This window comes from Ambystoma mexicanum, chromosome 4q (genome assembly GCF_040938575.1).
Source record: "Ambystoma mexicanum isolate Mex_15411 chromosome 4q, UKY_AmexF1_1, whole genome shotgun sequence".
Classification (NCBI taxonomy): Eukaryota; Metazoa; Chordata; class Amphibia; order Caudata; family Ambystomatidae; genus Ambystoma; species Ambystoma mexicanum.
In genome coordinates, this window is record NC_090928.1 from 154,469,391 (window position 1) to 154,485,260 (window position 15,870).

Genomic DNA, 15,870 nt, shown 5'->3' on the forward strand with positions numbered 1-15,870 from the left:
TACAAATTCTGAAGTAAAGTCTTGGTCTCTGAAGGTGGATAGATTGAAGTCTCTGTGTTGGCTCTCTGGAGGTTGATGGAGGTAAAGTATGGATTTTCCGGCAGAGCGTCCCGCAGCAGATGGAATAGAATGTCCTCTCTAGCTTCCAGTGGCTCTTTTTATGTCTTTTGAAAGTGGGTGTGTGTGCAGCATCACTAGCCAGCCCCTCTCTCAACTGCCCATTGGTCAAGCTTTCCTTTCTCTCTTGATTGGGGAAAAGAAGTGGAGTGTCAGAGCGATGTCATTTAATGGCTTGCAGAAAGGACACTCCCCTGTCAAATTACACACAATCTATATTTGACCTAAAGACATACTTCCCCGATAGACAGTTGTTTGGCATTGCATACACACATCATGCATTTACTGATGGTAGCCCCTGTTCCAATTCTGTCGTTTCTAGGAGCTTGGGTTCAAAAATGGCAACATATTTCACTTTTTGGTCGGGTTACCAATATTGGATTTGTCCCCGCATTTACACAAATGTTCGCAAAGCATGTGGGCATTAGGTGGTGGAGTGTCAGATTTTTAACATACATACATTTAGAGTAATATCCTCTTTTCCGCTAAAACCCCCCCTGAACATACCACCGGGTCCTAACACGTCTTCAAATGTGCACAGAAAAATCACAAGAATAATGATATCACTTATAAAATTTTCACAAGTCCGCTCTATGAATGATCCATCTTTTTAGATTTATGTTCTGGCCCCATAGGGGTGTGGTTTCCCTCCAGCACAAGGTTGAATTTCTGGTTTTTCCAGTTCTGCCAAGCCAGCTTGCTCTCACAGGCAGTGCTCCTCCCCTTTCCTTCCAGGAGGAAGCCACTTTTACGATCCCCCCAATAAAACATTTGCCTGAGTCAGGACAGGGCTTTGTTCAATTTCCTGCGGAGCCCAGGTAATTCAATCAGAGAAGTGTCATATCCCTTTTGGTGGGAACAGCAAAAGGCAGCTAGGCCTGGGAACACAGCTGTTGTGCAAGTCTCAACTCCTGTCAGGGGTAGCTGGTGGGCAAAATTCCCTCTCTTTTTAAGCCAGGTCTCAGCTAAATGTCTCTTTGGCTGCCAGTTTTCCTGTCCAAAACAAACTTCCACTTTTTACGCATGCAGCTAGAATGCTGATTCTAAGTTTAAAACTATGACATTTAAACAATTGCAACCTATGTGACACTCAAAAGTAAGTCACTCATTTCTTTTAAACATTTAGATTTTTAGTGTCTTTCAGTCCAAATTTACTTAAACTGCTGAAATCCACAGCTCAGCCAGTTTTGTTATAAACCTTCAAGTCACTTCAGAATATAACTTTACATTGTATCCACCTCTCAGTAAGTCTTTCTTTGGCCTGCTTAGGGTTCATTTATTCAGTTTTACACAAATGTCTGGTGTTGTTTTAAAATGCCGGCTTTCTGATAGTGGTGAGTACTGGTAATGCAACCATTTTTGGGATTTAAGAAATGAATTCCCCACAGTTCTAGGTTGCTTTTGGCAATCAGCATTGCCATTCCCAATGGTTTCAGGCTACTGTGTGGGTAGTCCAATAGTGGTTTTAGGCAGTGCCCTTCTGTGCCCATAACATCGGCAAAAATGGGTGGCAGCCTATTCTTCATGCATTTCCCTGGGCATTTTCTGGGAAGCTCTGGCCATCATGATGTTTTCAATGCCAGTACTGCACAGTTTTTTTGGTGGGCTCGGATGCATGGGTAAAAACATCCCACACTGCCCACGTGAAGTAAAGCTGCGTATGGCGTGGTGAAAACACATAAAAGACAGCAGTATTCTCATCCATCATGGAGCACCTTCGGCACCAGGCGAGAACCTGTCAAACAACGGAGAAGTTAACCTAACGCTCCCGTGCCATCCCAGTAAAGACAAACTGTGGTGGGGGGCCCATCCACCCACCTACCGACCGACACATCTGACCAAGCTGAAGGGGCAAACCAATACCTGCCGTAGAGAGCCGATCACTTCCCACGGCATCCACGCAGCAGCTACACCGAGGGGTGGCAGACACCCGAGAATAGCGCTTCGAACACTACAAAGGTCAATATGGGAAGGAGGTATCGGTCTACCGAGGCTACAGACATACTACTGGGCCAGTCAGATGGCGGTGATAAACGATGCTCTACACGCAGATTCAACACTACCACATGTGAAAGCGTCACCCCCATGGAATTATACGCTGCAACACCTAGAGCATCTCCTCGTGACATGACCTCGCACACGGCACGTATCTGGGCAGAGTCATACACCTTTATAGGTTGGGGAGACAAAATCACTCCACTACAACCGCTGTGGAACAACATGAACCTCCCGAGGTGATCAAACTGCTGAAATGGCCGGTGTGGATGAGACATGGTATAGAAAAAGTGAAGGACATTATAGCAGATGGATCTATTAGACCTTTTGATGAACTAATTTCGTCCTTTGACCTCCCGTAAGCAGAGAGATATCACTACACACAGCTCTGACAATCCCTGCAACAGCACCTCCCTGCTCTCTCCGACATGGCAGACTCTACTCCACTGGAACGGAACAAAGTGGTGGACCATGTTCCAGCTAAAGTCACCACTGTTATGTACAGTGTTATCACCTCCTTCGCCACACCAGAACTGGAACGATTGAAATTGAAATGGGAAGCTGCAGTGGGAGAAATTATGTCGGAAGACTGGGTCCAAATCCTGATGTACCCCCGTGAAGTCACCATTTCAGCCAGAGTACGCCTAGTACAACTGAAGATATTGCACAGGATCTATTACCCGAGGGTAGCCCTGTACCACTGGGGTAAAATAGCTGAACCCAAATCTCTGCGCTGCCGGGAGGAGGAAGGAACCTTCTTTCATATACTGTGGGAATGCCCAGTAATCAGTCATTACTGGCAGCAATGCTGCGATGTGTTATCAAGGGTCCTGAACCAGATGATCCCCAGAGATCCCAAACTGTTGTTACTGGGAGTGGAGAGTGAGATAGATCTTTTAAAAATATTAAAAGCTCTGCATCATGACCACAACAGCGATAATCAAAAGAAACATAGCATGCCTATGGGGCGCAGCGGAACCACCGCAGGTGAATCAGTGGATTACAGATGTAGAAATCTGCATCGCAATAGAAAGGAGGGTTTACAGAGCCAGAGGTTGCCCCGAAAAAGCAGATAGGGCATGGCAACACTGGGAAGACACGATGTGAACTACTGAACTTTTAATATCATAACATCACAGACTAGGGGTTGTGGACAATGCTGCGGAAAACCTGCTATTGTACCAAACACTATTACGCTATGTATTGAATGTTACATAAAAGCATACAGTATGTGTTCCATATGAGTGCTTTTCCCATCCAACGTTATTTTTATTTCTATTATTATTATTATTGTTGTTGTTTAAATGCTGGCCCCGGAAGGCCCAGTGGTTGTATGTTATAAATACAATAAAATGTGTTATTAAAAAAAAAGAAAAAGTCTTTAAGAAACAAAAAAACATGTCCTGCTCAGCCTGGCAGTCATTCCGCCCACTCAAGCGGGATAAAAAGAAACAAAGGGGATGAACCCTGGAGCCCCAGCAACGTGAAAAACAGTTAGCAAAACGAATAAGGCGAATAATACAATCAAAAGAAAATAAAAGACTAATGGAAAACAATGCTCCCTTATCACAAACTCTAAAAGATTTATTTGGGAAGCGCTGCAAAAGGAAATATGAAAATATTTGCGAAATTAGCGACAGTGAAATGTTGGAAGTAGTGTTCAGCTCAGAGGTGGCCTTGGTTGCAGAAAACAATGAAAGAACCGGCACAAACCTCCCTACCCCACAGTGTCAAAAGACTTTACCACAAAAGGACTGCTATCCCACTTGAACTGACGGACGGATCGCATCCAACTCCAAGGAGTTGTGAGGAACAAACCATAGGCGAAACTCATATAACACCGCCAGTTCACTTGAACAGGTCTCCCAGCCTGGAACCTCCAGACCAAGATATGGTCAAAAATCAAAGGGAGGTACTTGCGGAAGCCGACACCGCCAAGGAACCAAAAGAAAAAGAAAAAGTTGTTGCCTTGATCACTACTCCATCTTGTCCAAGACCAGCAAAAAAAGACTCACGCCTACCAATGGCATCAACTCCTCTGAAAGACAGAAGACTTAGTGAACTGCCGGAATCCACTTCTGTTGAATCACCTAAGAAAAATCTCGACATTCTGACAATTATGTCAGCAGTAACTGTTGCCCTTGCGCCTTTCGCAAAATTGTATGAGGCTATAAACGACACACTAAAAGATCACAGTACAATTTCTGCAATGATGCACTCCAAACTACTCTACCTGGAGGGCTACATTGCTGCTTTAGAAAAAAAAGAAAAAGCAAGAGAACCTCAAATTTTACAAAATTTTACATCGGCCGGCGACTACGGAAAAACTGCCATCTGTACTCCCAGCCGCCCTCAGGGAGGTAGGGTGTTAGACTGTGTGCATTGAGTCTGAATCTCACCAACCACCCTCTGAAATGCCAGGTGGATCTGTGAAGCGCTTGAACAAGCCAAGTACTTCCTCACTACACGTTGCTAAAGTGTCGAAGACCATCAGTACGCCCTCTAGAGACACCACAGCGAGGGGCAATGGCCGTAGCCAGCTTGGAGGGAAGAATTGCCACAATTGTGCATGCGAAGATAATGAATCAATACTCCCGATTGACCTAGAAAAAACCCCTAGGAAGGGCAAGGAGCCGGCGACAAACAAAGACTTTTATATCTTTCCAGACTGTAAACCAACTCATGCTCTAACACCCAGCAATGAGAAACAACTGTTCTTCAGTCTACCAGTGCCGGAAAAGGGTCTGGCCCCCAAAGCAGGCAGGAAGCCAGATCTAAAAGGGAACCAACGGCAACTTCAAATCCAAGCATTACAACTTCAAACCACACAGACGAAGGCTCTAAACCCATCTGCATCGACTTGATGGAGACATCTAGTTCTTCAAATATCTCTAAAACCACTGAGGACCTCCTGATGGAGGAAGCCCCAGAAAACTTGAGCCAACATTGTGAGGGAATCTCTGTGAACACCGCAGATGACATCCGGCCGGGTGACAGTTCCGAACGAGCAAAATTTAGAACCTCATCCAGATACAGATGCAATTGATGCAGGAGATCAACCCCTTTTCTTGTCATTGGAGGATTGTTGCAAGAAGGTAGCCCGAATTGCAAAATGGGGCTCTGATCAGATACTTCAGAAGGGAACCAACAAATCAAGTGAAGGCCCGCAAAGGCATTATCTCTCCAAAGCAACAAACTCTTTAAATTGCAGTCCAGGGAGGAAATTAAGCAAACTAAAAGAAAAAAGGGAGAATGCCCGAGAATGGCAGATGAAAGTCACTTGGAGAGAAGACTGTAGAGAGGACAGAAGATCAACCAGGTACGAAAAGGAAACACGAGGAAGTGGTTTTTCACCTAAATTCAGAACCCACTTAATGAAGAAAGGGAATCCCGCCTTCAAATTAGAACAAACATGTAACAGCCGAGAATATGTCATCCTTAATAGAAGAACAATGATGGAATTGCTACACAGCATTCCTAAACTTAGATCAGTGGAATCCAGTGACCTCCAAATAGTTGAGCCAATCCACGAAGGTCGACAGGCCACCGCTTACCTGTACATTACCTCTTGGTCTGTAAAACAGAAATTGCGTGACTCCTTGAAACACCTCTTAAAACTGGGATATGACCTCAGAGAAATCGACAAAGCCAGTTACCAGCAACATGAGGAATCCCCAAAGACAAGCAGAAAATACTTGAGTTCAGGGAAAACCAAAGAAAATTGTAAGCACACCAGATCTCCACAGGCCAATACCCAGAACAACCTCTCTGATCTGCGTCATAATGGGAAGCCAACTGTACCATTGGTGGAGACGCCAATTAGCCTGCATGGGGCGAGAAGATATTCAGCTCCATCAAGAAAACCCGAAAGACAACCCTCTGCTTGTAAGAACCACATAGAACGTCAAGAGGAGGCGGAAAAGAAAAATGAAAGAAGCCCCTGTGGCCCTCTAACATCAATCAAAAGAATCTGCACGCAGAATGTGACAAAAGACCTAAAACAGCCCACTGATAGGGAAAAACTCAACTCCCTACAAAATCTATGGGCTTGGCTCCCGAAATCCTTGGCTCTCCAAAGAAAATAGCAACTGAAGCCCATCCAGAAACCCCTCGAGGAAACGCCACGACCTATTACCAATTCAACTGTTAAGCTAGGCTCTTGGAATACACGAGGGTTTGCACATTTTACGGTGCCGGGAGATGTACACCTGGCATCTTTTGACATCTTGTGCCTTCAGGAGACGTGGCTCACAACTAAGCCTGTCCTGGACGGGTTTGAAATAGCTTTTTCCCTGGCCAAAAAAGGCCCGAAAGGGAGACCATCATTGGCCTGCTAACCGCGATCCGAATTGGGAAGGGGATGAAATTGACCAGAATCCTGACAGCGTCCCTCTTTATGCTAACAGTCCAAGTGATATGGAATTACTGGAACGCAGGTTAGGGCAAAATAGTGCCAACATCAGCTATAATTATAAACGCCCATTGGAACCCAGACGCCATCTCAAATCAAGAATTTCTGGATATGATGGAGAAAGAAATCGATCGATCCTACATTGACCACTTCGAACTCCATCTGTTCATCTGTGGAGACCTTAAAGCAGTTTGCGCAAAGAAGTCCCCACGGCCGCCTGGAACTGTGGCTGAATCGCGTGGTAAAGACTGGATCTCGCTGATGACTTCGAAAGATCTTGTCAATCTTGACACCACATTTGCCAGCACAAACCGCATTCCAACATGGGAAGGATGTAACTCATCGGCCACTATAGATCATATCTATGTTTCAACTGCCCTGCTTGCGATCATTGCTTCTTTTTACATCACTAAAACCACGGCAAGTGACCATAACCTACTGTGTACAACATGGCCAGCCACCTCGTTGGAAAAAGCAATGCCAAATTCTAATGTGGATGTAAACTCGAAAGGTAATCGCCTATCACTGAGCTTAAACAATGTCATCACTTTGACAAATAAATATGCTCAATTAGGACCATCGGGAGATGCTTGCATCCGACCTGACTACGGCACACTACTTAACATCTTCAAAAAACCAAGATTGAACTGTGCAACACCCAACAAAAAACCAGTTCATAACTATGATCCAACCTTGGTTGCCAGAAGACGCCCACTTAGAAAACTAAAGAGAGCATTCGTGAGAGATAGTTCCGACGCAAACAAGCAAGCTCTGATCCTCGAGATGAAGAAATACAAGTCTTGGCTAAAAGACCATCGCCACTCCTTATACCAAAGAGACTCGGAGGAAATGTTGAGGCTTGTGCGCAGTAAAAATTCCCGTGAATTTTGGGCTTTGATCAACTCGACAGAACAAACCACTACTGACTCACTAATTAATGGCATCGATGAAGACAACTAGACAACGCACTTTAAAAACTTCTTTCATGATCCTTCTGCACCATCTACCATCACACAGGACCAAAGTGCGTCGCCCTGGGTTGAGCTTCATGACCGTGAAGACATTGTGGAAATCTTGAAAAAACAGAAAAACTCTAGGGCCCCTGGCCCGGACGGCGTGACAAATATGCATCTGAAACAGCATCCTGAGGCATGGTCCGGGTTTATTAGTGAAGTGTTTCAAAGATCTACAACAGCGAAGGAATTACCCAAATCCTGGACCTCTGCGGTAGTAGTGCCTATTTACAAGAGAGGAAAGAGAGACGATCCAACAAACTTTCGTCCCATTGCTCTCCTAAATGTGATTGGCAAAGTCTATGGATCACTACTCCTTCGCCACTTCCAAAGATGGGCAAGTGGGGCACCTTGCGACGACCTGTTCCAATCCGGCTTTAAAAAGAACGTGGGGACCAACACTAACATCCTAACACTGAGCATCCTAAAAAGCAAGTCTCAAGCTGAGCGCTCCCGAACCTACATGGCTTTCATCGACTTAAGTCAAGCATTTGACCAAGTAGATAGAACAAGACTATGGGAGAAGCTAAGGACCTGGAATTGTCCGCCGGCCACATTACATCCACTCATAGCACTCCACACGGACACCGGAATATAAGTTTGGCTCGATCATCTAGGGTCCCTATCTGAAGAGATCATGACAAACCGTGGGGTCAAGCAAGGCTGTCCATTGGCCCCTGCACGTTTTCTGAGCTTTATAGGCGATTACAAGGAAACATAGCACAAGGTCAGAGCTTTTCCACCACAACTTGGAAAAGCAAAAATATCAAGAATCCTGTATGCGGATGATATTATCCTTGTTGACCAAACTGCCATTGGGCTACAGAGAAAGCTAAACAACTTCGCCGAATATATCTCAGAAAACAGCCTTGAAATCAACAAGTCAAAAACTAAAATTCTATCCTTTGGAAATGGGAGAGAAAAAAGTGACACCTTTGCCTGGTACATGGAGGGTGAACGTATTGAGAAGGTCGCCGAGTTCAAATACCTAGGTATAATGATTGACAATTCGCAACATGAAAATGCTATGCAAAAACACCTGCTAGCTAAAATAAAGAGCTTAACATCACAGGCAAAAGCGATGTACAGGAAATTTGGCTGCTTTTCTGTAACACCCATCATGGACTATTACAAAGCTAAGGTTGTTCCCTCACTTGTCTATGGGGCTGAAGCCATGCCAGGGATACCCAAACAAATCTGGCTCACACTAGAAAGCTACTATTGGAGGAAAGTCCTGAACCTACTCAAATCCACGCCTATAGTCATAATAAGGCGTGAATTGAGTCAGCTTTCACTACCATCGATAGTGGAAAGAAACACCATGATGCTGTACAGGAAACCTCTGTTGGAATATCGCCTGGAGTTACTTTAAGCTGTCAATAACGTGGTGGAGGCAGGCCGATGTACGGTCCTAAACCAATGGTATGAAGAACAAGAAGCCAAACTGGAACTGATCCAATGCTCCAAAAAAGAGTTAATTGAAAACCCTATAAAGATCCACAAAAAACGAAATGAACTTGATTGGGCTAGCACCTGTGATCAGGCAGCATCAAACAAATTGGTTTCGCATCTTCCGTACGTGAACCACAAACTCCATGTTCTCCAACCATTTGTGAAAAAATATCTGACCCGGAAGTTAAGGAGTACCTTCCTAAGAGCACGTCTCAACTTCCTTACACAAATGAAATTCTGGAGATACGAGGTATGGCACTTTCGAACAAATGCAGATTCTGTAAAAACCTGACTGTAATTGAAACAACAAGGCACCTCCTCCTATTATGTCCAGGAGTCGAAAACATCAGAGGATCTTACCTGAAGCCTATTCTAGCTACAGCCCATATTTTTGATGAGGAGGTCTGGTGGTCGACACATATTGGGGGTGGACGAACAACCTGGGTAACGGCCACAGCAAAAATTCTGGACTTGAACCTATCAACGATTGATAAGAAAAAATAGACAAAGGAATCAACAGTCAAAGCAACACGACAACTTTTAAAAACCCTCAGGTTAATAAAGTATAAAAAAAAATAATATTAAGTGTACAGTTGATTTCTGTAATTAGAGTTATACAATCAATCTTTAACTTTATTTCAGTGTTTTTGGTCATAAAAGATTGTCTGCAAGATAGCAAACAACAAGAGCAGTACCTGTAGTCCAGAGGGAAATAAAATATGATAGTGTTAATAACTCTGGGTGGATTAAAAGAAACATGTAAATAATCATTAATTGATTATAACATAATTGGGAAGGCTACAGATTACACACGTTGCCATAGCTTTAGCTCATAACCATCTAAAATGAATTAGACCATCTATCCATCACTCTTATTTATATAACCAGTGACAGTAGAGGTTTATCAATGAAGTATGCTGTAGAGGAGGTCCCAAGCACAACCTGCACTCCAACCGTTCATTTTGAAGTACCAGGAACATTCACGCCGAAATACGTGATGCATGATGAGCAAATAAACAAGCAGAGAACCGCAGTGGGGCTCTGTCCAGTACCTATCAAGAGAACAGCACCTATTGAAGTACCTACACCTAAGAAAACCTGCACAGTAAGGTACCCATTGAGAAAGCCATATCAACAAATGAAACAAAATGAAGAATGTCAGAGCACAATCCCTGAAGAAGCTAAAAAGATACTAAAGGAAGACGAATGGTGACGTTGCAAGAACCTGGACTGCCTCACATATAAAAGATATGACGACCTGCGAATGACTAAAAGAGACGAAACACCATGGATTAGGGACATCATGAACCTAAAAGTGAAATAACAATGTCAAAATGTTAGACGCTTATGCCATGAGCACAATGAAGATATTCAATTAGTTTACACGTGTACATATGCATGGAACCGCAAGAAGCTAAGAAAATTGTGAGGCTTCCTTATGCTTAGTAGCAAATAGATTGCTGCAAGCGCCACCTATACATATCTACATCAAAAGGAGAACTTCATATAAGTATACTTCCACTGTGCACAAGAGCAGAATCAACCAAAGGTTACTAAAGGTCTCAGGAGAGGAGCCCCTCAGCAAGCAAATTGAAAACTAAAGACAGAAATATACTCAGACGCATGCAAATCCTGCCAAGAAGCCAAGGTCGTATTGGCTGAAATAGACCAACAGTAGATACAATTAATGAAGCGAAGAACAGAATATCCTATTCTGAAAGGTCAAGATAAGCCACAGAATGCAGATGGTCGGCAAAACTCAATCAAATACACGAATTGCATGAAGAATAAGACGGTTTCACCGTGTCTCAATCCCGTGACCAGCCAAGCGAGAAGAGATGAAACTTTCACACCTATGCGTGGCCTTGTGCCATGCATAGATATCTGAACTTTTCCAGAAAGAGATGCAGTCTCCAGGCCAACCACAAAGAAATAATTGACACATGACCACTGAAGTGATGATTGATTGTTGCAATAATTGGAGGAGGCTGGGGGAGCAGACTAACTCCCTGCACCTGGCCAGCTATTCTGCACGCTGCTAGGATAATGGAAAAGTATGAGTTGGGTTGGTGCCAACCCAATCATAATGGACCAAGTAATCTAGGGTCCTATAGTAGTAGAACCAATGAGACGTCGTACTTTTAGTGACGTCTACAGTAGCCATTTTTAGGGTAGGGCTTAGATGCCCCACCTGAAAGTGTTTGTCCAATCCTCTCACTCCATTACCATATACAGATATAGTACATATATTAAAGTTACCTTTCTATAACCAATAGAATTGCATGCAACATTTTAAGTGTTACACATGAGTAATGATGAGTTTTTTGTGTTCTTTATGAAGTTTGTTGGAGTTGTTGAAGCGAGAAGGAAGATCGAGCTATTGCTGATGTCCATGAACTCCCCGTGTTTTGTGCTTGTCATTAAGCGGACTCCCTTTACCAAACTATTGACTTGTCATTATTGATTTGATGCTAGAGTATTAATCTGCATCCCCATCCATCTCACGGGTGCTGCTACTCATCTTAAAGTGCTATTGGGCAACCCCCAGCTTAATGGGCCGTTTGGGACCTAGTGACACTTGGTAGCAGAGGATGGTTTATCGATTATCGATTAGATAAGACACCCATTGACCATCGACATAAAGTAACTCTAGGTCCTCGGCAATATCACTAGTCCTTTGCCATCTGGCTAAGTAGACCGAGAAGCTCTCCGTAGATAGTGGCTGGATTAAATTGTAAAACCTGCAGGTTGAGGTTTGAAGGAACCTGTGTTTCACCCACAAACCCCATTCCCGATTCAACGAGTAGCCGATCGTTCGCAAAGCAGGACAAGCGGTGACGAAGGTGGTGCTCCCGAGGATCCAGAGAGAAAAACATGCAAACGGTGAGTGAAAAAGACTAAATGCTTTGGCAAAAAGTTGCATGCCTTAAAACAAGTAAGGGAAGGTAACAGATGGAGGCGGGACAGTAATAAAGTCAGAGGTAGAGTAGAATGTATATATATATAAGGGGAAGGAAATATTGACTCGAGGGTGACCGAGCAATACGTAGAGGATACGGGGAGGATACCCAAGCATAGAGTATACAGGGAGGTTACCCGAGCTCGAGGAAGGATACCAGGAGGTTACCTGAGCAGAGAGAGGATACGCCCAAATAGCTACGCTTTAATATAGTGGCTAGAAGAAGCCTGCATTCAAAGTCCTGAAAAAATAGGACGCAGTAGAAAACCAGAATCGATAAAAGAAATTATCTGAAAGGAATGGGCTTACATTCCATGTCAGAATAAGAATATGGGCAGGAGATTTGTATAGCCGGCCAGAGTCTGTCTAGTCTGTCATATCTGTCTTGTGTTTTTTGCTTTTTTCCTTTTTCTGATGTCATAGAATAATATTTTTTTTGGAGGGATTAGCACAATAATTATGTGATTGCTTAACTAAGATAATATATAATATGAATTGATGGTTGTTGTTTGAAAAAGAAAAAAATATTTTTTTGTGAAAAAACGGAATTGGAGCTTGCGACGATTGGTGCTCGCTCATATTGTTGGGGTTGGTTAAGAAGCGTAACAGCATAACAAAGTGTTATATAAAGAGAAGGTGAACAGATTTAAGCATGGAAGACGTTACACCATTAATTCACTTGTGCAAGCAGCTGCCAAAACATGCACCTAAGCTGAAAAAGTACAGTGCAGAATGGGTTAATTGAACCCCCCACAAAATATTTATGCCATGGCCCCAAGGAGGATCGCTATCTAAAACGGTCCTGCAACACATGACGACATATTTGCATGCCACATACAGTGGCAAAAATTTTAGAGCTTTGGAAGATGACCCAAAAGGATAAGGAGGAGGAGCCACCGTTAGATTGGATACTAAACGTATGGACGGAGGGGGGTGAGACACCTTCTGCATCACATGCACCGTCTGAAGCAAAAATCGAAGCCAGTAGACACAAAGGATTATATCCATTAAGGAAACTTAAAGCAGCCATGTGATATAGCAAACTGGCATATGAGTCACCTACGCAAAGTAGTGACGAAAACCTAGAAAAAGACAGAGATAGAGATATCACCTCCAAAGTCCTGAGGGACAAGAAGAGGCGTGAGAAAGAGATAGGAGACCAGGCACAAGCAAGTACATCCCTAACTACCGAGAGAGAGGGCAAGAGATGGAAAGGACATGAGGATAGAACTGATGAGATAGCATTCACACAGAACAAATGGATGGGAGGTCAGATTCTATTGAAACTCGATGCTAAAGGCATTGAGGGCATGAGACAAAAGGGAGAGCCAGATGATTTAAGAAAAGAGGAGGAAAAGGAAAAAGGATTGAGAGATGAAAGAATCAGGAAAAAAAATAGACAGAGACGAGAGCAGTTGTATCGTGAAGAGCAAGAAAGGATGCACAATCATAAGCAGAGAACAGCTAATGATCAGAGCAGGCAGAAACAACGGAGAATAGAAGTAGAAGAACATAAGATAAGGGAGAAGAGAAAAAAAGACAAAGGGATGAGAAAATATGAAGGGCAAATGAAAGTAGAGATGCAAAGAAACGGGAAGAAGATGTGGTCAGAGAGGAAGCTAGGAAGTGCAGAGAATTCGATGACGACATAGAATGTAAGCGAAGACAGAGAGCGCACGATCTTGAATATCTGGAAAGAGAGGTTAAAAAACCTGATCCAGTAGTAGATTGGGAAAACATAGAATAATTATTTCCTGAGTCCGATTCAGTACCAGGCATGTCTAGGGCAAATATCGAAGATTACTTCAACACCAGAAGCATCAGAGAAACGATTGATAGGATATATGATGAAATGGGGTTAGAACAAGTGCCCCAAGGGAGAGGAGAAGACGAGAGGCTTGAGAGCACCCAGCTGTACGATACTGAGGATGCCTATCGAAGTAGTAGAAACAGAGAACTGTCCCTAGATAGGCTGATGCTAAACTGGAATTAGGAGGATGAGATAAGTTGCAAGAGTTGGGCACAGACAATATCAGACTCAGAAAGAGAGAAATATGAGGAAAAGGAAGAAGAGAGAAGAAACGAAAAACGCTTCTCCAGAGGAAAAGGGATTAGATGGTCAGATTCTAGTGAGTCTGCACCTAAGGCATCAGAGTCAGCCACACAGTCAGACCGAAACGAAGGAGTATCTTACGGTCAGAGGGGGGTGTCTCCACCACCCTATGTGAGCTGACTAAGGACATTGCCAGGTAGACAGCGATGCAGGACTATCACCCCTGCAGTGGATAGAAAAAAGATGAGAGAGGATAAGGAGTGCCATGTATTACAATTCCCGTTGCTCGAGAAAGGAGGAACAAGGCCACAGTATATTCCATGGCCACACATGGATCAAGAAAATCTGATAAATAAGCTTCCAATGTTAACATCGGGAGTCAACAAATGGATACATGAACTGGAAAAAATGATGTGAGGGAACACGTTGGCTATTGGGTATATTAAGGGTCTTTTAATCGCCATACTTGGTGATGGAGCGGACGATGTGTGGACAAGTGCAGGTTACCCTGGTGTGACTACAGTTAACACTGCACACGATGGAGCTCCATTTAACAATTGCAGAGCCGCAGTATGGAAAGCATTACGATTGCTATACCCAGATACATCTGACATGGGATCCATAATGACATGAAAAATTAAGGAGTCAGAGGATCCTTTGCTTTACATTCAGAATTTCCAAGACGCTTGGTTATTGGAAACGTGGGAATATTGGGATTAATCTATACCTGTGTTTTACCATATAATATGGGGCTGCCAGATCAGGTGCAGAAGCAGCTCAAGAAGTTGGTAGGAATCGAGGCCAAACCGTGGTCTGAAATACATTGGCCATAGCTCACTATTGCAGATTGCTGCAGAAGAAGAATTGCGAAAAAGAGGCTGCACGAAAAGCCGAAGAGGCAAAATGAGTGCAGAAATAAATTGTCAAAGTATGCCATTGAAGGGACAATGATAACTAGCATAGATGGATTGAACATACAGCAGGTCAATTATCAACAACAGGTTAATCAGGGCAATAATGGGTTTTACCCCAGAGGGAGAGACTTTCGAGGAAGAGGATGGTAGAGTAATCAGGGAGGTTTTCAAAGTAATCAGGAAGGTTTTCAAAACATGCAAATGGCAATCAGGATATGTTAAATGGGCAAATAATCAGACCACCACCAATATGTTGGACGTGTGGGATGATAGGGCATCTAGCACGCACATGCAAAAGTCAAGGTCTGATGCAAAACAACCAAGGAACAAGAGCAGGTATGGTAAATCCACCTGTGTTTTTACCGCAGGGTGGACATGGAGTTGCACAAAAGCACAGAGTGCAACAGCAAGCGCCGGGAGCACAACAAAGCTTGCAACCTCAGAATATGACACCTTTTCCAAAAGGACAGTATCAGCAGTCGCCTATGCAACTGTCACAGACAACAAGTGCAGGACAGGTACTGAATTCTGGGATGAGAAATAACACTTGTGATGGAGGAAGTCCATTCGCAGAGCATCAGACAAAGTTATATATGTATTAGGACAGCACACTGGGAGACCTGATGTGTTCTATCCTATCAGTGACACCTAACCCTCACGAGGAACCAAGGGTAGATGTCGTTATAGGGGATAAAGAATATTCCTTCCTAGTAGACACAGGTGCAACACACTTGTGTATACGTGAAGGCAAGTTTTCCTGGTCCAGCGATGCCCTAAACACTCAGGGCTTCACAGGAGCAACAAGCCATGTTCCTTTTACAGATGAACTTTCAGTCTCTATAGGAGAATGCGACATGAATGTGCCACTGCTCTATTCGAGGCAAACCCCAGTAAGTATATTGGGACGGGACCTAATAACGAAGTTAAACATGACAATCTCGAAAAAGGACAAGTGT